Raw genomic sequence first — 23,491 nt, forward strand, 5'->3', positions numbered from 1 at the left:
AGGAACCTGGTATTTGGCGTTATGGTGTTAGCAGTTATCATAATGCACAAAAGCAGTAAGGAAGAGGTAGAGAGCTTAATGAGGAACAGCATCTCTACAGATAAGGGGAGAGAGATCAACAAGGAAGGATAACCCTACTGATAAGCGCTCTACTCGACACTGTTACTCCCTTAAAAAAAGCAACGACCCCCCCCAAATAAACATGGAGTAAACATACACCGAACAAAACGGTGAAATAGCGGACATATGCCTCCACTGTCGCATCTCTAATCTTTTTTTTTTATTCGTTTATGACTCGCAAGTCTTTACAAAATGATTAAAACAAATACAATTAGTATAACAACATTTTTCACCAGTACATAACAATCGGACAAAAAAACACAATAGCTAGTTAATTTCACTTTATAATTGATGTTACTGCACTTGCCATAATTTATTTTTGGATTCTCTTCCCTTGCTAATATTAAAGTCTTGGAATTTTCGAAAAGATGATATGGTAGGTTCGTAACACACGTACCACCGCTGCTGTTAATGCGGCATTGCAGCCCATGACTATCCTGTCCCAGAAGAAGTCCCAGACAATATCTTCTTTGTGCTGCACAAACACTTGAAGTGTGCTAGGCGTGGGCTCCGTGTCCCTTCACAGTCCATAAGCAGGTGTCTGAGTGTTTGCTTTGCTGGATTAATGCATATTTTGCATAATTGTCTTGCTCTGTCTGCCTGCTTACGCCTTTCCAGTACTTCTCCACAATGGACCAGGTTTAATCTGATTCTTCGGAAGTTATTGCGTGATGCGCTGTCTGGGGACTTCGTAAAATAATTTGAAAGGCAACCTAGTTTTTTCTCGCCCCCGTAAAAAGGGGTTTGCAGGTGAGCTCGTTCTCACTGTTTCTATAGTTTTTACCCAATCCATGAGTTCAAGTTTTCGTTTGATTTTTAATGGATTGGAAATAGGTGTGTCTAGATCAAGGTCGACACTAGAGAGGAGCTCTTCGCCATGCATCCCAGAGATTTTAAGCCAAGCTCGTATCTCAGACTCCAACTAGGCATGCAGGCAAGGAGACCTATTATTCTCTTATGGCCGACCTTCAAATATATCCCAATTGGTGGTCAAAAGTCGAGGTTTAGCCTCCAAACCATAAATAATGACTGGTACTATTTTTGCCAAATAGTATCTCACTAATGGTAAGATAGAGAATTTACAAAGCTTCTGGTTTAGTTTCAGCATTTGCGCTGCACCCTGCACCACTTTTGCTGTAACTTCGGCTTCAGCTTTATAAAGGGCTGGTGAGGCATGGATGATGTATCCCAGATATTTGATCACCTCCACCTTTTGTATCTTTTGTCCATTTAGTACCCAGTTAGCGTATTTGATTTTATTTGTGTGGATGCTTAAAAACCATAATATTTGAGTTGGCAGGGTTTATAGAGAGCTTATTGGCTTCTGCATACATACTCAATTTAGTTAACAGGTGCTGTAGCCCAATTGGCGTCCTGTCCAGCAGCACTATGTCAACTGCATAGCCCAGCCAAAAGACCTTTTTCTCATTCAACACAGGGTTTGCCAATGCAGATGGCTCCAAGGAGATGCCCATATCTGACAGGAAGAGGTTGAAAAAAAGTGGAGCTCCTAGGCACCCTTGCCTAACCCCTCTTTGTACCTCGATGGTTTCTGACAGATGCCCTAATCGTCCAAGCGGACTCTTAGGTTGGTCTCTCTATGCAGGCCCCACTGTCTCAGTTTTTTCCAAAGTAGAGCCATGTCCACCTGATCGAAGGCTTGATCAACCCACGCTCCAAATAGGGGCAATGATCTATCTTCTTATGCTTGTTCACTTACCAGGTTTAGTATAAGGCCATTTAAAGCTCTCGACATGCCTTTCCAAAAACCTGTTTGGAAGCGAGGCAAGATGCCACGATCTTCTACCCACTGTGTTAGCTCATTCAACAAAAGCTTCATGAAGATCTTACTTTCTATGTCGAGCAGGGCTATAGGTCTATAATTAGCCGCTGCTCGACGATCACAGGATTTGAAGAATGGAATAACCAGTGCAGTTTTCCAGGATACTGGAAATAGATGCCTCTCGAGGATCTCACTAAACAGGCTGAATAAAAGTTAAAACCACAATACCGGCTCTTTTTTGAGTGTTTGATATGTCATGCCGTCAGGTCCTGCTGCTCTTGAAGCAGAAGACTTGTTGATTACCTCCTCTATGTCCCTCTCACTAAACCTCAATTGCCAAGGTGTGTATGGCTTTACTACAAATTGGGAATCACTGGTGTTTCTAAAAACCTCTGTTAAATATTCTACCCACCCTTTCTCGGAAACCAGGTTGCACAAGGAGTTACCAGTTCCACCCTCAAAATGATTGATAAGTGCTCAGAAATGTTTTGTGTTCCCTTCCCTGAGTAATTTAAGCACTTGTTCTCCTTCATTCTGTAGTTGGGAGGCTTTCTGAAGAAGTGACCATGATCTATAGTTGGTCTTTTCACTACAAATTTCTACTTTATAGGCCTCTCGTGAATGCCCTGCCAGCTTGAGTCTCCGCACGGCTCTTCTGTGTTCTCTTTTCCTTTTCTGTGTTTCTTCATCAAAAACATGGGCATGTGTTTGCTTAACCAGACTTGCTGTCTCATTGGGAGCAGATGTAGCCCAAAGGAATTTGATAAATATTTGTGGGTGGCATTTTGTTTCCCAAATACTTCTTGGAATCTTTTTCAGCTGTGAGTTTAAGTTTTCACCATCATGCCTATATTTTACCAGCCTGACTTTCCTTTTTTTCCACGCAACAGCTGTTTATTTACACTTTGAGAGGAGATGGATAGGTCAGGAAAGTATAGCTCTAGCCTACTGTGATCAGTCCCTCCATCATGCTTCACTTGCATTGTCGAGGGCAGCGTATACAAATACTGAAAAACAAAGATATAGGGCCTCATTACGACCCAGGCGGTAAGGGGTTAAAGGCAGCGTTAACAGCGCCGACCCTTACCGCCTGAGTACGAGGTCCCTTAGCGCCATGGCGCTTTTAACACCTGCTTTTAGCAGGTGTTAAAATCCATGGCGCTAAGGGACCATGGAGTTAATTACGCCACTGTAATTTACGGTGGCGTAATTAACGCCTTCCCCACTCCCATTATACCCTATGGGGCAAAAATGGGAATGGGGAAGGGTAAATGGGGATTGAGGACTTACCGCCCCGCCAAGGTCGGAATGGGGCGGTAAGTCCACCAACCACCATGGCGTAAACGTAGTTTACGCCATGGTGGTAAAGTCACGGCCCAGGCGGTAACTTACCGCCTGGGTCGTAATGAGGCCCATAGTCCAGAGTGGAGGAAGAATCCCCTCTATGCCATGTTTTGGATGCCACCACATCTTCTTCCGAGCTACCATTCGTCATCTTTAGATCCCAATGTTCCATGAAGTCCACCCAGAGTCTCCCATTTTTTGATTTGCTTAAAGTGGAGTGTTCTCTTTTGCCCTCTTTTAATTGCAGGCCATCCGCATTTTGGTCACCAGCCAAGATTATATTACTATTTGGTGGGCCTAGTTTTATTGTTTCTAACAATGAGCCCAGGAGCTCCAAAAACACCGCTCTTTCCTTTGTTGGACCTTTGTGGTAGACTCTACAATCCCACCACAATGTTCCGGATCCACTTTGGACTCACTAATCAAGATTTCCAAACCATATATCTCCAAGTCGCCTGCTTCATTCAGGATAGCATTTCTTGCGCTAGATGACGTAAATACCACTTCCACTAGGTAGGGATCTTGTGCCAAGGGGAACGTGGCACTTTTTGATATCGTCTGATGAAAACAGATACACATTTCTGACTTTCTAAATTATTCCCAGGATCACAGAACGGCTTAATGACTTATGTTGCTTCACTTTTTTGCAAAGTCTAAGCCATGCTCTTTGGGATAGCATAGTCCTTAGAGTTGTTTGGTGGTTGTAACTTGCTTGCTTGAGCTTCTACATGAAGCACTGACGCATGTTTTGCATGATTATGTTGAGTAATGAGTGCCACGGATTTCCCATTCCCATTATACATGCAATCAGTTTTTAAAGATTTTATCTAGGTTGGGTCCTGAGCTACGGCAGATAGTAAAGGTGTTTGTGCTGCCGAGAATTCCACCGCATTCTTTCTTTTAGCTGGTAAAAAGATTGGGGCCAGGTTAAGATTATTTTCAGTTTGGGTAGATAATAGCTCACTTGAGGATGCAGTCTCCTGCGTAAGAAGGGAGCTTTTCTGTAGAAAGATGGGTGCCCATCTGACCTTTTTCGCTAGGTTGTTATTTCAGCGAATTACAGGTGAAGGATTCGTGCTCTGGTGTCTTTTGTCAGGTCTTCATCCTCTTGTATTATTCTCAGCCAGGTCATCCTTTGTAACACTGCATTGTTTTTGATCTTTTTGAGAGCCAATGCTTATATTTGTTATTTTGACAATCTCATCCATGGTGGCTTGCATAGTACTTTTGGGCCTGCTTCTACCATTTTTCATTGTTCCCTTAGGTCTTGCTTTTTCTGGGTCATCGTTTTTTCCTGGGTAAACAGACTCGTCTCTAGGTCCGACTGCCATCAGTTGTACATCATCTCCATGCTTAGGGGGTGTCGTTTTCTGTTGGTGAGGGAAATTGTCTGTTATAATGGCATTTGCATCTTTACTTGTCACTTTTTTCTTATTCTTCTTGGAGATTGATTGTACCGTTTTTGATATTTTCATTCCTGCTTGGCGCTTTCTCATATTCCGTCTGCTTCTTGACCTTTGGCAGTAAGCCGGTTGTCAATTGGGCCCGGCCCCGGCCTGTTTTTTTGTTTCCACTGCAGGTTTTGTTTGCACTGTTGTTACTGAATTTTCCAACTCCCCATCTGCTACATTTGCCAAGCACCGAAATTCCTCCAGCACTGATTCTGAAAGAGGTGTATTATCGAAAAGTTGAACTTGGGTAGCGTCATCTGTTCCATCTGGAATTTGCAACGGGATGTTTTCTTTCAAAAATTGTGCCATTTCAGCCCAGAGTTTATTATTTCCCTCGTATGTTTCCTTCCGATTGTTTAGCATAGACTGTATTGAGGAAATGTCAAGACCCTGTTTGACTACTTCTAGTCTTAGATCTCTTAGAGGTAAGGGCATGTTTGTGTTAATGGTTGAGACCAACCCCGCCAAGGTTGAATCGCAGATGCTACTTCGTTTGTCATTTCCAGGAGTGTTCGCCCTTGTGATTGAACTTCTGTTTTCAGTAGTTCAAAAACCGAGACTAAAGAGTTCAAAACAAAATTCAAAGCCATCAGCATATCTGTACTTGGCTCAGGTTTTTCTATAGACAGTTCTAGCTGAGTTGCATTCTCTTGAGGGAAGATAATGCAGTGAGTTTTTTTAGAAGCCCCTAATTAAGGGAGGTGGAGATTCTCTGCCCCTTTCCAAGCATGCTGTATCCATTTCAATGTCCAAGTTAGCAGCGGACGAGTGTATTTCAGAACTAGAGGATGGGGTTTGCAGGGTTTGTGGCACAGTCCAAAGGATAGCAGCATTTCTCTCTGCATCATTATAGCTTTTGTGCATTTTCCTCCCAAAATGGGTTTGAATCTTTTGATGGATCCTTTTAGTTGTTAATTGTTAATGTATACTCCAGACCTCATTGCCATTGTTGCAGAAGCGTAGTTTGATGATTTCGCTCATCTTCTCTGCCCTTCGGTGTGGTAATTTTAGCCTCAGTGTGGATTTGGGCATGAGTTATTGATTGGTTGCTGAGGCACGTGCTCTGAGCAAACACTTGGGTGGAGATGGATCCCGCCTGCTCTAATTCTAGCAGGTAGGAACCATCTCCTTCCACCTCCCTCTCCTTGTCTGTAAACAGACTGCTGCGCAACTTCATGTCAGGTGCTAGGGTGTAATCACTAATGGTGCTGCAATGAGGGTTATCCACGTGACTGTCACAGCACTGCACACAAAGCACCACTGAAATCGCAGGGTTTCTTGTATATTTTTGGCGCAGCTGTAGCGGCTAAGTGGTGCATGTGTAGCTTTTCGCCAAGAAGTAGTACCAATGGGATCAAAGGAGCAAAATTCTCCAACAGTCTCCAGAACTTTCACTGAGACCTCTTTGCAGCTCTTAGGTGCTAATGGTTTCTGGTGCTTGTATTTCAAAACCTGCCTCTTGTTCCACGCCCCCTCACACACCTCCAATACAACAACAAATATTGCAACACAGTATGTCTGCTCTGTACTCCTTTCAGAGCCTTAAGAACACTGTTCCATTCTGCTGTGCTTACCGTAAGTTGTGCGGATCCGCTCCCCTGTAATGGAGTGTCTGGTAATAGAGACTGGGTGCTCCTATACCTTTTTGCCTCGCCAGCCTCCAGAGCCAAACAGCAGAAAAACAGCACAGGAATCCAAAAGTGCAACGCCCTTTACTCCACGCCCGGGCTTCACGCCGCAAGAGCTCGGTGCACTGCTTTTCACATTCCTGTTTTTCGAGGGTCGTGGCTTACACCTCCGATAGCCTTAAAGGCAAAGGCACCAGATTCAAGTTCTGAACTAATGCGCTTCCACGCTCGAACGCGCAATGCGTGTTATAATACTAACACCTAGTGCAGAAAAGTAAAGCGGGCTCCAACAGTCTTCACACCAGAACCACAGCCGCAAAGCAGCACAGGAATCCAAACGTGCACTGCCCTTTACTCCGCGGCCGGGCTTCACTAATATTGATGGAACTCTTACATTATTATTGCCTGATCTGAAGGGGAACTTCATGTTCAAAAGTGATAATTTAATCTGCATTGATAACTAGGAGTAGAGAAGCATGGATTTCAAATAGGTTTAGGATTTAGACTTAAAATATATTTTACAACTATACACTATTTTCACATGCGTAAAGTGCATCATTTCTCTAGTCCCTAAAAAATAATTGTATTCCCAATTATATAACAAAATGGCGATTAAACGTTCCCTCTTTGAAATCGTATAAGGTTGCTGTTTCAGGATCAGGGCTGGGCAAAAGCAGCAAACACATTTTTCTCCCACCCTTTGTTATCTGAAACATGTTTGCACCATGTCAAAAAATATTCAGACTGGTTTTTTATTTGTACTATATTTGCTTTGTTAGGTTAAGATAAATGTATTTACTATATTGCTTTTATGGTCCGCAGAGAACATTACATTGTGTGGTTTGGGGCAAAAGCTGTTTGCTCCATTACCTTTCATACAAGCAGCACGATTGTTGCTAAATTAATTTGCTCTATATTGTTTTTTCACAGGGGCGACGTTTATATATTTGGCCCCTTGGGGAATTGAAACGTGCTGACAAAGCGATGTTCACTAGATGCTGATATTCTACCTTAAGTAGTTTGCTCTCATTTCAGCGGGTCATAAACTTTGCTCTAAATAACCACGTTTTCGACAATGCTTATTTTAAACAGGAACTCTGTACTCATTTCTATTTTGACTGGAGTTGGTTTACCTTGTTTTCCAGAATACACAAATGGCAGCATACATTGTTCGCACGAGTACGCCAATTTATTATTACCCTAATTAAAGCATTTGATTATCCAACATGTCTATCTGTAGACTGGCACAGAACATACACTGTGCAGCGCTCTCAAATGCAGCCTGGTGTTTACAAAGTGATATATATGAGGCATCATTTGGCCGAAGTAGATATGTGGATCAGCCTTTTGAGTGCAATAATGGGAAGATCATGTAATCTTGTTAAAGGGTCTTTCATTTGACCGATTCAATTTATATTCAAAGCCACACAAGATTTTAGAGGTGGAGTCAAGTACCCGCACCAAAAGCTCCACCCCCATGTTGCCTATATATTGGGACCTAGAAATTGTGACACGTGCAGTACCAGTGAGGGTTCCTGTACCACAGAAAATCCTGGAATCAAGGTATCCATTGAGAAAACCCTATTTGCATTCACAAAGAAGTAATGGCCTGTTGGACAAAGTTCCAGAGGAAGTATGAAAATTAGTGAAAAAGAAGGCTGGTGATGTCATGCAGAGCAGAGCTGACACACCTAGAAAAGATGCACAAGATAAAAGAACATAGACGTTCTATAAGATCCGAAGATGAGATGAGCAACATTTCGGGCTTGAGATGAAGATACTCATGCTACAGAAACGCTGAAGAAAATACAAATCTGTTTACACTTGTACAGATGCAGTAACGCAAGTAGATAAAGTGATCTTAAGGCTGGCTACGTAGTGAAAAGTTGCGGCAATGCTCCAATGTTTAATACATAGGAATGTATATAACCTGAATATTCGACAGTGCACTTTAAGCAAGGCTTCTAACCGCGTCAGTGTGGCACAGTTGGAAAATAACTAAAGGCGATGGAGAAATACAAGAAAGGCTTGTCTGGCCCAGCACCAAGAAGTGGAGGCCACCGTGAGCCTGGTTGTCCATCCAGAAGTTACATGAATGTGAGAAAGAAACAAACTTCTGTTTGAGGTGGAATGGAAAAACACTGAAGGCATCAAAAGTTCATCATTTAATAGAATTAAATGCTGCAAAGAGCTCGAAAATGTGGTCTCCAAGTCACATGGTCAGATCAAAATAGACATTGGGTCGAGCTACACTGAAACCAGAAGATACGCACTTTTATTCTCAGGCACAGATAGCTTCTACAAGGCCAAGGTCAAAGCCTTAATTGACTGTCAGACTGCAAGAGTGATGATAGATGTTGGGCTAATTGGAGGGGAGGCATGATCAGGCCGGCCCTCACTGCACCTGGTATGGTAGCCTGCGTGCTGCTAGCGTGTGGTATATTGCAGAAGGGTAGAAGGGTGCCAAACCAATGGTAGAGGGCCATGTATCAAAGGTATTGTACAAAATTACCTAACCCAAAATAACCGACCTCACCGAAAGATTTACACACCACGAAAAGTTCTAACTACCAAACGTTCAAACCTTTTGTGGTGTGTGTTTAAGTATTTTAGTGAGGGCAGTCAAAAAAAAAAAGCTCGGGGCTGCAGCAGTGTCCCCCGCAACACCCCGCAGCTGCATGACTAAAAAAAAAAAAGTAAAAAACAAAAAAAAAACGGTGGCTGCAGTGGTGTCCCCTGCAACACCCCGTGCACTATGCTATAAAGTATAGTGATCGGGGGTTGCAGGGCACACCCCTGCAGCTGCACAACTAAAAAGAAAAAGTTAAAAAAAACAAGAAAAAAAGAGCCAGGGGCTCCGGGGATGTCCCCCGCAATACCCTGCTCACTAAACTACACAGTATAGTGAGCAGGGGTTGCGGGGGACACCCCCACATCTGACCTGACTAAAAGTTTAAAAAAAGAAAAAGAAAAAAAGAAAAGGACTCTGCCGCGCCGGTTCCCGATCACGGAAGTGAAAGGGAACCGACGTTGCAGGGACACAGCACATCAGAAGGAAAGGTAAGTAGGGTGGTGGGGGTATGTTGGGGGTGTGGGTGTGAGTGGGAGTGTGTTGTGGGTGTGAGTGGCAGTGTATGTTTGTATGGTTTTGTAATGGACGTTTGCATGGGAAATGTATGAACATTTTGTGTTGTGTACATTTCCCATGCAAACATTTCCGTCGCAGGTAATTTACCTGTGGACAAATCACACAGATCCGTATCAAAGAGCCCTGTAGTTTGTAACCAATAGAGTGTCGAGTATTATTGTGACACGAAAGATGACGTGCAATTGGGATGTGCTTAGTTGCCCACCTGACAGTAGAGACCCAATCACTTCCCCGTCAGTATGGAACATGTAATTAGATGTTCCATGTAGCCCTATCACATTCCAGAGTAGGCTTTTGGAGTTTGCCACATGATGTGATGTCACTTATGACAAGTTGTTACTATAAAAGTTGTGTTTTTTATAATATGCGCTGACAGAAATCGAGCGAACGTCCGTTGATGTCTGTTGTTACTCCCTGTTTTAGACAATTGCAAATAAAAAAGTCCAAGTTATGCCAACTTCCTGAATTGGTTTTGATTATTGATGTTTGAGTAACTTCTGCATCCCCATCTATCTCTACGTATTGCTACATTGTCTTAAAGGGCCCTAGGTCTATGGGTTCACAATATCTGTGTGGGATTTGTTATGATTTTGCACCACACCACTGTTATGCATTGCCACACCCTTTTTTAGATTGTATGTGTTTTGCACATTTACAATACAGACATACATTAGATTCAATCCAGGGTCTCACACCTGAGTCTCACACTCTTGCTGACAAATGGGATCAGTTTTCAACCTTGTTGAAATTTGGAGCCTTGGTTAAAAACTTGGAGCCCTCTCTTTCTACAGATTCAACGTTGAAGATCGGTACTATTGCTGATGCTCACTTGCTTCATGCTATTTTGATTTAATAAGAGCCTATATCAGCATGCATGATATGTGCTAATTCCTGATGGGGTTGAAGTGAAACAATATTATTATAATTAGGGTATTTATTGAACATAGACCTAGCATCTGGAAGCAACATAGTGCTTTATGATGATAGGGGGAAGAACAGGGTGAAGGAAACATATAAACAAGGGAGCATGGAACTACCAACAGAGGAGCAGGTGGGCAGGCAATTTTGTAGCAAGCGGCCTACAAGCAACAAAGGGAGGAAACAGTAGAGTGCAGATCACCCATGGTACATGTTGCACTCCCCATCCTACATGTTGGCATGCAATATGGGGAATGCAGAATGTGTGGACCTAGATGTTAGGGAGGAGCATTTTTTTGAAGAGGAGTGTCTTGAGCTCCTTCCTGAATTATCAAAGCAAGGGGATTGGACAGATGTTGATCTAGAGAAGGTTTCATAGTCTTGGGGCAAAGACAGAGAAGCCTGTCACCTTCTTTCCTTCCTGCATCGGCAGAGTTCAAGTATGCACATATCGTTACTTCTTTTGGTTCGCAGCCCTTTGGAGATGCTGAGATTTTCAGTGAGGTGGCTTGCGGAATACAGGCTGACGGCCTTGTAGATGATGTAGCAGCGTTTGAAGATGATACAGGCTTGCAGTGGGTGCCAGTGAAGTCTGATGAGGGCTGTGGTGATGTGTTCAAATTTACAGAGTCCTTTGATGATTTGTGATGCAGCAGAAGTGTCTTGAGTACAGAGGCTGGATAGATGTTATCCGCAAAGAATGTGGCCTTGAGGGACGCTAGTGTGGCAGATAGGTATTCCATGGTGAGTGTCTTGAAAGTTGTTAGGCAGTTATGGTTTTGCAAAAGGAGATGTGCATTGTGCTGTCAGTTGCAACTCTGGTGCCCTTGTTTTAGCAAATCATGCTGACCATGTTGATTAAGAAAGAGTTGATGGCAGTGGTTATTCAATGGACTAGGGGACGGGTGGTTTATGCAGAGGGTTTATGCAGTGCTTGAAAGATTTGAAGGAGGCTATGCTTTGATTGCTGGCCTTGGTTTGGTGTTTTGGTACGAGTTGGCCTTGACAGTGGTGATCAGTCGTCTGCATGTCAATGGACTACCTTCAGCAGGGCAAGGTCAGTTGCACTGCAGGATTTCCCCCAAGTTTTTCTTTTTTTTCTGATGGTTTGTTTGCTGAAGTTGAGTACCTAGTGTGCCAGGGTATGGAAGGATTAAGCTTGTGGGTGTTTTGTTTCACTGGGGCATGGCAGTTGATATTGGTTTTGAATGTGATGTTGAATGCTTGGAGTCACAATCCTGGTTCTTCAAAGGTAGATCAGCCCATATAAGATGGAGGTTAGCAAGGTCTTCCTTGAGTTCCGTTACTAGGATGTTCTTCAATGATCTGAAGGCTTGTTTGCTGGGTTTCCAAAGGGTTGGCTGAACTGGTGTGGTATAACTAATATCAAAGGGGATAAGCAGATGGCCTGAGCATTCGAGCGGGATTGGTGAGCTCTAATGAATGGTGGGCTGGGCAGTGATGATGAGGTTGAGGATATTACCTTTCCAGTGAGTGGGGTGTTTTATGTGCTATGTGAGGTTCAACATGTTCAGTAGGCAGTGAAGATCTTCCTTCATTGACTGCTGGGTAACCTGGGATATTGAAGTCACAGAGCAAGATGTTTCTAGCATGCACGAGAGACATAGCAGTGACCAATTCGTGAAGTCTTCGATGAAGGAGGTTTTGGGCTTGGGTGCTCTCTAGATGAGGTGAAAATTGACCGTTGGGGAGAAGGGCAAATTGCAAGAAAGGTTTTTGAAAGACCCAATTGTGGCTTTGTCTAGTTGGGTGCATGGGCCATGATGCCTTGTGAATGATGGCGAGGGGTCCGCCTATCTTTTTTGGACAGCCACAAAGTGCAATTCTGCAGATGTTGGGGATGAGGACATTGATGATGTGGGTGGAGGTGGATGTCATCCAGGTCTCAGTAATGAAGATGGGATCCAAGTCATGTGTGGTGGTGAGGTTGGCAGTGTCTGATGAATGGACATTACTGAGCATCAGTTTTCATGTAGTGGTGGGTGATGGCTTGCTGATGGGATTTACAGTGACATGGATGAATTCGTTGGGAATGTTTTAGCCATGATGTTCCCGGTGAGTGGCATGGTAGTCTATGAGTGGTGATAGTAGGGATGGGCTGGTTAGACAGAGGGGTGTGTATCAGGGGTTCTCCCAAGTCAAGTAATGACTGGATCATCAAAGTAATCCAAAAGGAGCGTACACTAAGGAAGTAACACAGTTTATTATAGGCCAAGAGGTAGCTGGGAGAGCATGGTTCAAACAGCACAGTGGAAACAAAGCTGAGTGAAGAGAGCTGTGGATGCCGCCTACATCAGGCAAACTGTTTATACATTTCTCACATGATTAACATAAACACAATTGTGGCAATTGTTGTATCATCCTACAATGCTAATTGGTGGTACTGTGTCAGTCCCCTACAGCTAAGCATACAGTAGCTACTCATGATTGGAGCAGGCCAATGTACCAGGGGTCTGAAGGCATGTCCCTGAATGCTCATGCCAGAAATGATGCAACCCGCTAGGGGAAAAAGGCAAATAAATTCTTGCAAGGATAAGTTTTAATGACACAAAAAATAGGTAGTCCAGCAAAGAACTCTGCTGCTCCAGAACATTCTGCCAAAATGTAGTGCAAGAAGAAAGTTATAAGGAAACACATTGTCACTACTGATGTCACACATGGAGTAAAAACATACGTGGCTGGTTGATGTGACCTGATACATGGGTGGCATGCTCCATAGGGGATACCAGACTGCTATTGGTCCCAGCCCCGTCCATCCATCTTCCATCACATGGGGTTAGCTGAGTTCATTGACTCCAATGAACGAAGGTCACGTTCCTCATTAGCTACTATTGCAAGACAATGCTATTTTATCATTATGGCAGGCACCTGAGAAGCTCTGTCACTGGCACACGGGGAGGGTTAAGATCATGCTGACCCACACACTCTTCTCTTATTACATGTCACACTATCTGCACCAAAGGTTTCCACCCTCACTTTGGACTATAAATTATTCCTCCCTGTACCCCGTATTACAAAGTGTGTCTTTACGAAATAAGTTGGAATGGCCATGTTCTTTTAGATATTTTTATGACCACTGGGTTTATGGTTGGTGGTCTGGAGTCACCTACTATCATGGAATTTAGAGGTCGTGTACTGGGGCAGTTGTGGGTGTCATAACTCCTGGTGTGCTGGGTGGTGGTTGGAGGTCTGCTTTTGGCCTGGCTGTGATAAACGTGCATGGTGAGGCGCCTGGTGCTGTCTCGCGGCCTTACAGGGCACATTCCTTCTTGCATTAATAAATATTTGCAAAAGTTATGGAACAAAGAGAAACGTCTATGGGACTTAGCAGCATGGGCCTTTCTGCCATAGGTGCTTGGGCCTGTTCAGGTTTCTTCGTGGGGCTTGTGTTTACCGTACAGACATGCAGGCTGACTGTTTCTACCATCGCTACAAAAAATGGTGCTTACTTCTATGAGTGCACTAGGTCTATACATCTGTGTTTCATGTAATATTGTGCTTGTGCAGGGTTTCTTAGCACAGCCTTCCCCCGTCCCCGTTACATCGCAAGTGTATCTATGGGATTTGCCTCGCTCTAAGGTCGGGGGAGGTAGAGGTTAATTTCCTTCCCAACAGGTCCTTCAGTGGCAGGTAACGGGTGAGACACCAAAGAAATCCAAAAGGGAGCGCACACTAGGCAAGAAGTAACACTGTTTATTACAGGCCCAGATGCAGCTGGAAGAGCACAAACAGCACGGTGGAACAGAACTGAATGAAGGGAGCAGTCAGCACCGCCTACTGTGGCTAAACTTTTTATAGGTTTTTACATTATTAGCATGGACAAAGTTTGCAACAAATGTTAAAACATCCTACAAACCTCATTGGTGGGACTACGTCAGTCCCCTTTGGCTAACTATGCATTACTCATTCATGACTGGAGAAAGCCATCTTGACCTCCTCTGTCCAACATCACCCCGTGTGATGTCACAAACCTTCCCACACTGCCCCATAATGACAGTCATTACATTAAATGATTGTGCTGACCACTGGAATTTTATTCATCTGCCAGTGGCCAGTTCTCATGATACATACAAACTAACCTGAGTTTGGCAATGAATAGACATTCACATGGCATCTAACCATTGAGGTGCCCTGCTCACATTGACAAGGACACAAAACACTTTTGCACTCTCCGGGACTCTGAAACATTTCAGCTGATTGACCCCCTCCTGGCTCACTACCTCACCTCATAGCCCTCTTCCCATGCACATCAGCCCTGAGGCAATTTGATAGTGATTACACCACCGTGAATTTCCATCTATTTGCGCATCTGTATTAATTAAAGGTCTTTCTTTCCCAGCGAGTGCCCTAGAACATGGCTCACTGACCTCAAAAGTATCGGCTGGACCCCATCTCCCAGCAGTCTCCTGGAAATGGTTGGCTAGCAACATTTCTCTAGCACGCTGCTGTGGCTGAGCGCTCGAGAAATTCATGTTTGCCCCAATACATGGGGCCTGTCAGTGTGAAAAACCAAGTGGCTTACTTACCTGTGGCCTATGTCTTAAGATGGCTGTTGCATGGATGTCACAAGCCTTCCCCCACAACCCCATGATGAAGTTTATTAATATTACGTGATTGTGCTGACTGCTGGAACTTTATTATCCTGCCATTGGTCAGTCCTCACGAGACACACAAGACAAAATGAGCTTGGCAAAGGGGATACATTCACATGGCATCCAACCAACGAGGTGTCCCGCGGACATCAGCAAGGACACAAAAAACGGTTGCACCCTAGGGGCACTGAAACTCTCCCGATGATTTATCCCCTCCCGGCTCACCCCCTCGTCCCACAGCACTCTTCCCAAGCCCATCTGCCAAGGGGTGATTTGAAACTACGTACCCCACAGTGATTTTACTTTTATTTGCCTGAATTGATTTATTGAATTCTTGCATTTCCCAGCAAGTGCCTAGGCTACACCTTGCTTCATGCCTCTCCCCCTCAGAAACCAAAACCCATACCCTGTCTACCCAACCCTCCCACATAAGAACCTCACTTGGCATCCTGCCTCCCCACTGGTATGTTTCACATTAATGGTTACTATGCATTTGTGGAATGACTGTATAAAGTGTAAACCCATATGTTTGATATTATCACTACAGAGAGTTAAGAAAAACAAGGCACAGTGATGAAAACTGATTTGCTCAAGATCGTGTAATGTGTCAATTGTGGAATGTGGGAATTTGAGCCCTAGTTTCCTGAATCCACAATTTGAGATTTAGATAATGTAGTTTTTAGAGTCTCCTCTCACATCTTCTCTATTAGAACCAACAAAACTTTCTGCAAAGTTGTTATTCAAGAGCAAAACTAGAACACTTTTCAGGACACTATCTATTTTAAGGACAGCCTCAACCTTCAAAGCCAAAGAAGAACAACTAGATCAACAGACACCTTTCGGCTCCTGTGCCCAAAGGTGAAGAGGGTAAGAGGAAAAGGATGTTCCTGTACTGTTCAAACTGCTCAGGTCTGGAATGGATTGCCAACTGACTTGTGTAGGGTGAACTGTCTCCTTACCTTCCGGAAATGACTGAAAACCTACTTATTTAACTGAATCCCTCTTGGTAGAAGTCCTGAGCCTGTTGTTGTTAGTCCATTTTTGTTTTTGTCTCAATGTGCGCCCTGATGCCTTCGGGCTGGGGTGCATAATAAACACATGAATAAAATAAATTAAATCTGCACTTCAAAGGACCAACTCACATAATAAAGCAACCTGACAAAATGTAAATGAAGTCTTAATTTAAACATATGTGCATAAAGTAAATATGCATCACTTGGACAGAATAAAAAGAGGTTGAGCCAGTCCCACAATTGGGTGCAGTGGTATGGCACAGACATTAACAACAGTCACTCAATATGCTGGCCTACCTTTCCAGATGTGAACCTCTGTCTCATTGACCCTTTTTTCCCATCACCCTCCAGTGTCCTTCACTTACAAAACATGTTTCATGTTACTTCACCACCCCTCTTACATTCATGTTTCCATTGCCATTTTTCTCCATATCTTAACCCTTAGCTCAATCCCCTTCCCTTGCCACACTTACCTCCCTTGCCACATTTAGACACCAATTCCTTGTCACTCACCCTATATTGCCCTGGCTCACATGTAAAAGTTAGACCTCCTTGATTTATAAGTCAGAGTCTGTCAGATATGACAAGAAGCAGTGTTACTCGTAATTGTGGGTCTGGTTCTGCACTTGGGCAATGCAGACCCAAGACGCTGAGGGACATTGGCTTTTATTATGCTACCAAGATGGAATTTTTGGAAAGTGGACTGCAGATTTCAGTTAATAATAGCAGGGGGAACTGGAAGGAGCGTCCATAAAGCATCTGATGATAAAGAGTGAGAGCAAAGTATCTTATGTATTGTTTGCCAGGAAAGTGCAGTGTGTGTGTGAGGTGAGTGTGTTTATATTAGGTTTGTGTGATGTGTTTGTATTTGTGATTGGGTAAAGTAGATGCATCTGTGTTTATGTGATTATGTATTTCTACATATGAATATGTTGTGGATTTGTCTGTGTGCCTTTTTTGATCACATAGGAGTGTCCTGACAAGAGAACAAATTAAAAGCTTGGGGAGTTATTCTGAGTTGGGTGGTAATGGTAAAACTAATGGTATTTGGCAAATGCTGCAGATTTGACCATCTACCAAATTCACGGTTTGATCAGATACCACTGCCTGTATTCCAAGGTATTTTAGGCAGACTTTCTACTGAAAATCTGCCTATTTGTAGCTCTGCTGACAACATCCAAATTGGCCCAAATTTGTTTTGCTTGTACTTCCCATCAATACAATGAAACTTTTTCTATAAGCAACATAAAGTAACATACATGGTACCATTCAGGATGCTATTAAATTCTTTGTTTAATGAACTCACCAGTGATCAAGACATTCCCCAAAGCACAGGGGACGCATTCTTACAGAATTATAAGGACAAACTCTAAGATATGGGGTCATTATGACCCAGGCGTTAACCATGGTGCTATTAGCGCCATGGTTGATGCCGGAATCCGCCATGGTGAATGGCGGAATTACCGCCCTATCACAAGGTTGGCGGGGCGGTCATTCCCCATTCACCATTGGCCCTTCACGATTCCCATTTTTGCCCCATAGGGCTCAATGGGAATAGGGAAGGCAGTAATTATGGTACCGCAAATTGCGGTACCGTAATTGCCTCCAAGGTCCCTTTGCGGGCCCGTTCCTTAACGGCTGGTAACACCAACCGTTAAGGTAGGGACCCGCAAATGGACCTCGTAATTAGGCAGTAAGGGGTTAACGGTGCCGCCACCTTTTAAGGCGCCGATAACCCCTTACCGCCTGGGTCGTAATGAGGGCCATGGACTCTTACCTCCTTGGCAAGTTGGAGTGGTGATGAGATTCTAAGGATTGTAAGTGACCAATAGAGTCTGGGCCACTTTGGTGCCAATATTACCATCCAGGACAGAACCTGTCATTTAAATGCATACATTGCCATGGATAAAATATCCATGCGCCTGCATCATAGGCTCTTCTCCATCTTACTAAATACCATTTGTGGGGGCCACCCAGATACATCTGCAACATTTCTGAAATCAAGACAGAGTTTGCTGATATCTAGTAATGGAATGCAGTTTAGATAACTTAACAACAATGAAAGAACTGGTTGCACATGAAAATATATTCTGGTTAGGTATATTCATCTTATTAGGGGCCGATTCATTTAAATGTGCGCAGAAATCCTGCAAGGGTCGCGCACCAAGAAAGACACTGCACAAGCCTTCATGCAGAATAAAAAATGTGTGCCCACGGTATTCATGGAATTTACTGCACAAAGTGACTTTATTCGCAAGTCGCACCCGGAACAAACCCAACACGCCCACACGCAAAGCACAAACAGCCAGAACAGCTACCTTTGCCCCCTTCACCAGGCGTGGATACATGCACCCTTCAAAGGTGCGTGGAGTCCCCCACAAGCAGGCCTGCATCTCGAGGAGCCTGAACAGAGTCCCCCGTAACTTTTGCTGGTACCCCGACAGCATGCATATGAAAAATCGTAACTTGGTCTAAACTCGAAAAAACTGCGTGCCAACCCCGGTAGACCATTCCTTCACCCCGCTACACTGCTTATGCGCACCCCTAAGTTAGATCGGAACCCCGGCTGTGTACACTCACACCCAAATCCGAAATGCAAACCCGCCTCTGTGCTTTGAATCCTATGCACAAGTGTACTTATGCCTGCCTTCGGGTGGCATAGTGATCGAGGGATTTGCATGGCTATTCCTATGCAGAGAGGCTGCGTGGATGTTTCCGTGAATACGTGTTGTTTTGACACAATAAGGGTGTGCGAGGGACCTGCCTGCATGTTCTTCCCCGTTTTCTGAGATGACCCCTCTTCCCAGTCCTCTGCATAAGCCACGCCCATGCTCTGCGTGGTGTCTCATTCCAGGTCTGCGCGAACTGCACGCAAGTCCCAAGAAAGTCCCACGAAGTCTGTTACATGAATCGGCAAATGCTGATTTGCATGCAGTTTGGCGAACCAGTCCACTATTTCCCACGCAAATAATTCCATGAATCGATACCTTAGTCTATTCTCTTTCCTTGAGTATTAATTAGAAATGTAAAAAATAGCAGCAAGGCTACTGATTGTACAAGTTAAGTTTTCATGTTGGCTATGTTCTCAGGAGGCCACAGTTCAACAATTCTACAGGCAGTGGGCCGGATTCATTGAATATTTGCGCGGTTCTAACTGAATTTGCACTGCTGAAAAGTGACTTGGCACTGCAGACACAAACCCTGATTCATGGAACAGTGCAAAGTGTGTTTTTGTAATGCAAAGTCCTTGCAAAGTCCTTTTGTACTGCAAAAATGACTATGCGCTGACCTTGCCCGTACTTTGCACGTCAGAAATACACTTTTACACGGTTCCATGAATCAGGGTTTGTGTCAGCAGTGCAAAGTCACTTTCCACCAGTACAAATTCACTTTTAACTGGACAAATAGTCCGTGAATCGGGCCCAGTGTGTTTTACTTTTAACATTGGTTTCATCAATTCGGTTACAGAATGCTACTGCAGGAAACAGAACTGCGCCACATACAGTGTTATCACAACTACATTCTGAAAATCCCCATAATGCCATAAACCATGAAGAGAAACAATGACTGTTTACTCTCAAACATCCCACAACATAGTAAATTATTCCTTGGATGCACTATTGAGCCTATAATTTAGAAGGGGAATCAGGAAAATGCTGTTATTAACATAGGGGACAAAGGAGTAGATTTCGAAACAATGACTTCACTTTGTTATATATTGTAAAGTGTTGTATATTTCTACAACGATTATGCACGTTTTAAGATGCATTGTGCATGTCTTGGAAAGAAAAATATATGTGTGTCATCAAGAACGAAGACCTATTTAAAAATGACTCATCGTGTGGATTATATTCAGAATCACCCACAGATTAAGGTGTGTTGTATAGGAACAGGGTGAGCAGCGCGTGTATTCTGTTTTTGCAGTCTCTCATTTGCATGCAGTAGTTGCATTCTTATTTCAGGTTTTGCATCAATGCAAATGTCCACCTCACAAACCAACACAGCATTTCCATTGATTTCAGTAACCAGTCAGTGATGAACACAGGGACTGAACACATTTGTATTTACAATTTTCATCTGAGTTTTTGTTCTGGACAGCACCTATGCTCCAACGGTGTACCCTCCATCCTCTTTACTTGCCAAACACATTGTAGTGTAGGAGGATGGTAAGAAGACATCTGTATTCAGGTAAGGCACAGGAGACTTATATATATAAAAGGAGCACATTTATTTGTAGTTACAGGGCTAGTTGGTTAGAAAGGCAGGGAGCTAAATAGATGACATCCTTTCAGTAAGGTCCTCCCATCCTGTGTTCTCAACTGTGGCTCTTGGAACCCTCAGGTCCCACAACATTCTATATGGCATAGCTGTATTCTACTACCAGCACTGTGTGCACCCAGTGCAGATAGATAACTACAATACTACACATTTCCCTCTCTTCAATTGAACACACAAACATCTCCCTCTCTTCAATTGAACACACAAACAAGATATCACAAATCAGGCATTCAGAGACTATAAAAATTACACACTCCTGCACATCTGTAAAACCCATACAACATTCACAACCAAGAAAGCGTATCCACATTCACGTAACTAACAATCAAAACAATCAAGTACACAAATCACCACCTGTCGGGACTGCCACTACCGGGCCTCACAGCTGCCACCTGCGAGCACATACGTTCCTTGCCACACTCTCAACCATCAGAGCGTATCTCCTCCCACTCCATCTGCCACCTGGAGACAAGTGTCTGCCACACCCAGAACAACCGCGTACTCACACAACAATCAGGAACTAGCTAACATTCATATGAACCATATAATTTATCCTTATCACAACTACATCACAACCATAACTACAATACACCACCATTCTTCTCAGAAACACCTGTCATTTGCGCCTTCCAGTTATTCATTCACATACACACCCCTGCCATAGAAAACAATGAAAAGCCGGAAAAGAGAAAATAGAACTCACAAAACAAAGATCACATCAAACCAACGCAGCTGGGAAAGAACAGCGCGAAAAAGGAAAACACTGTGACAGAGATCTGAGTCTAAGTGCAAATGATCTTTTAAAAAAACTGGAATGCAGTCAAAACACGAAAGCATTCAAAGTTTAAAACATGTATGGCCAAGGAAAATAAACTGGTATCATATTATATCATGCATGGGATGAACAGGTGTTTGCCGATTCCAGATAAACTGTTGAACATAGCCTGTTCATCCCAAGATAAAAGGACCCACTGAAGAAATTCTGCTGTCTCTTGACATGATGAAAATGTTTATGGCAGAGGTCCATGATGAGCCCAGCAGTGATGATGCCCAGCGCCAGTTTCCTTTGATGATGCCCAGTGGCAGTTTCCTATGAGAGGATTTCATTATAACCTATTCAAGATATGAGTCCTGCCACTTTATATGGCAGGCAGCCAGCACGCAAATACTACTGAGGATTATCCCATCCTCGTCGCCATTTGTAGTGTAGGAGGATGGTAAGAAGACATCTCTATTCAGTTAAGGCACAGGAGGTTAAAATATATAAAAGGAGCAAGTTTATTTGTAGTTACTGGGCTAGTTGGTTAGAAAGGCAGGGAGCTAAATAGATGACATCCTTTCAGTAAGGTTCTCCCATCCTGTGTTCTCAACTGTGGCTCTTGGAACCCTCAGGTCGCATAAAATTCTATATGACATAGCTGTATTCTACTACCAGCACTGTGTGCACCCAGTGCAGATAGATAACTACAATACGACACACATTTTAAAACATAGGCCTCCGTTTACCATTTCAGTTTGTGGTATTTTTCTTTAGTTATCACATTCTGCCTTCCTTTGAAGTGAAATGCGCCATTTAGTCATGATCAAAACTTTTAAAACACATCCTAAATTACCTTAGAAGCGATGGGTTTGTCCAGGTCGAATAACAGAAAAACGGTTTAAGAAGTGTGCATGAGATCCTCGCATGGGCTGTAAAGGACACACATGGTTGCAGTTTTCAGTCTGAGCAACTTTCAGAGAGGCAGGAGTTTTCTGCTGTTTGCAGGCTTACGAAATGTAAAGGAGAGTTGATAATCTAAAGTTAGATTCATTGTGTGAGTAAAAGGATAGGCAAAAAAGGCAGTGCGAATTACAAGTTCCCTTAAAGGTAGGCTTTGTGTGGGCATATGTTTGATATTGTTCAGCAGTTGTCGAAGTGAGTGGGAACGGTGGGGAGCAGTGTTCCACTACAGTGTTCCACTACTTTTATATTTTAATCCTAACAGTTCCACTACTTTTTGCAACACTTTCCAACATTCTGGAACTGTTCTTTGTGAAGTTAAAGCACACTTCCCCACTTTACTACCCCCTGGCAGTTACAGATAAACTGACATCTGTTTCAACTCAATTACCTGTCAATCAGCATGGCTGTAACCCTTTGAAAATTGTGCTGCACGGTGCTCCGTTCCTCCCTACTATGTCCCCCGCCAGGGTCACAGTTCCACTACTTTTTTTGGTATACTTCTAACACTGGTGTTCAGGCTATGCTCTGTGACACATTCAGTGATTTGAAGTGAGGAAAATAAACATGTCCCACTTGGCTGGAAAAGAGGAGCAGAACATCCCTGTGGCAGCTTATGTGAGATATTCGCTTACATGATGTTTGTGGGAGAATGTAGCTGAGACATGGCGAGGTTGGTAATGCCATTCAGTTTCCATCTCTTGATGTGAGAATATTGTTCACATGGCAACAGGTGACATTTAGTTTGAGAAAGAGGTGATGGAGGAACACGGAATTGCAGAGGGCACCTGGTGTGAGACACACACTCACACACGTACCAGAGGTTCAGAGAGGCGTGAGATACCAATCATTGTCTGTTTCTTTAAATCAATGAATGATACATATGCCATTGGATGTCGCTTGGGTGGAGGAGAAGGAGCAGAGACTCCGTGAGGGAAGCTTGTGTGAGACACATATTGACATGATATTTAAGGAGGAAGTAGAATACATTTGGGGATGCAGGTGACACCATACAGGTTCATGAAGAGGGATTTGGGTTGAAAGCCTGTGGCTGAAATGTACTTCGGCGAAAAGGCTGAAAGTTATTTTTCCGAAAATAACTGTTGGTCTTCTCTCCCCTGAACATTTCTGACTTTGCCCATGGCCCCACCCTCTACTTACGTGTGGGTGGCACACCTCCTTGTGTGCCGCCGTCTCCAACATCCCTCTGCGACACCGGTTCCCTTCACTTGCGTAAGGTCTGCTTTTCTTTTTTACATTTTTATATATACTTTATTGAGTCAGAGGTTGCAGGGGACACCCCTGGAACCCCCGCTCACATTACAGTGAAGTTATTTGTTTGAATTTTTAAGCTATACAAGCTTTTCCTGTAGCCACAATTTGTGCAAATATGCCATGCAGTCTTTTATTTTATGACTTGTTGGATGATTCCCATGAAGAGGCGGTAGTCCCTGAGGGCAGATTGTGTGAGACAC

Source organism: Ambystoma mexicanum, chromosome 7q (genome assembly GCF_040938575.1).
Source record: "Ambystoma mexicanum isolate Mex_15411 chromosome 7q, UKY_AmexF1_1, whole genome shotgun sequence".
Classification (NCBI taxonomy): Eukaryota; Metazoa; Chordata; class Amphibia; order Caudata; family Ambystomatidae; genus Ambystoma; species Ambystoma mexicanum.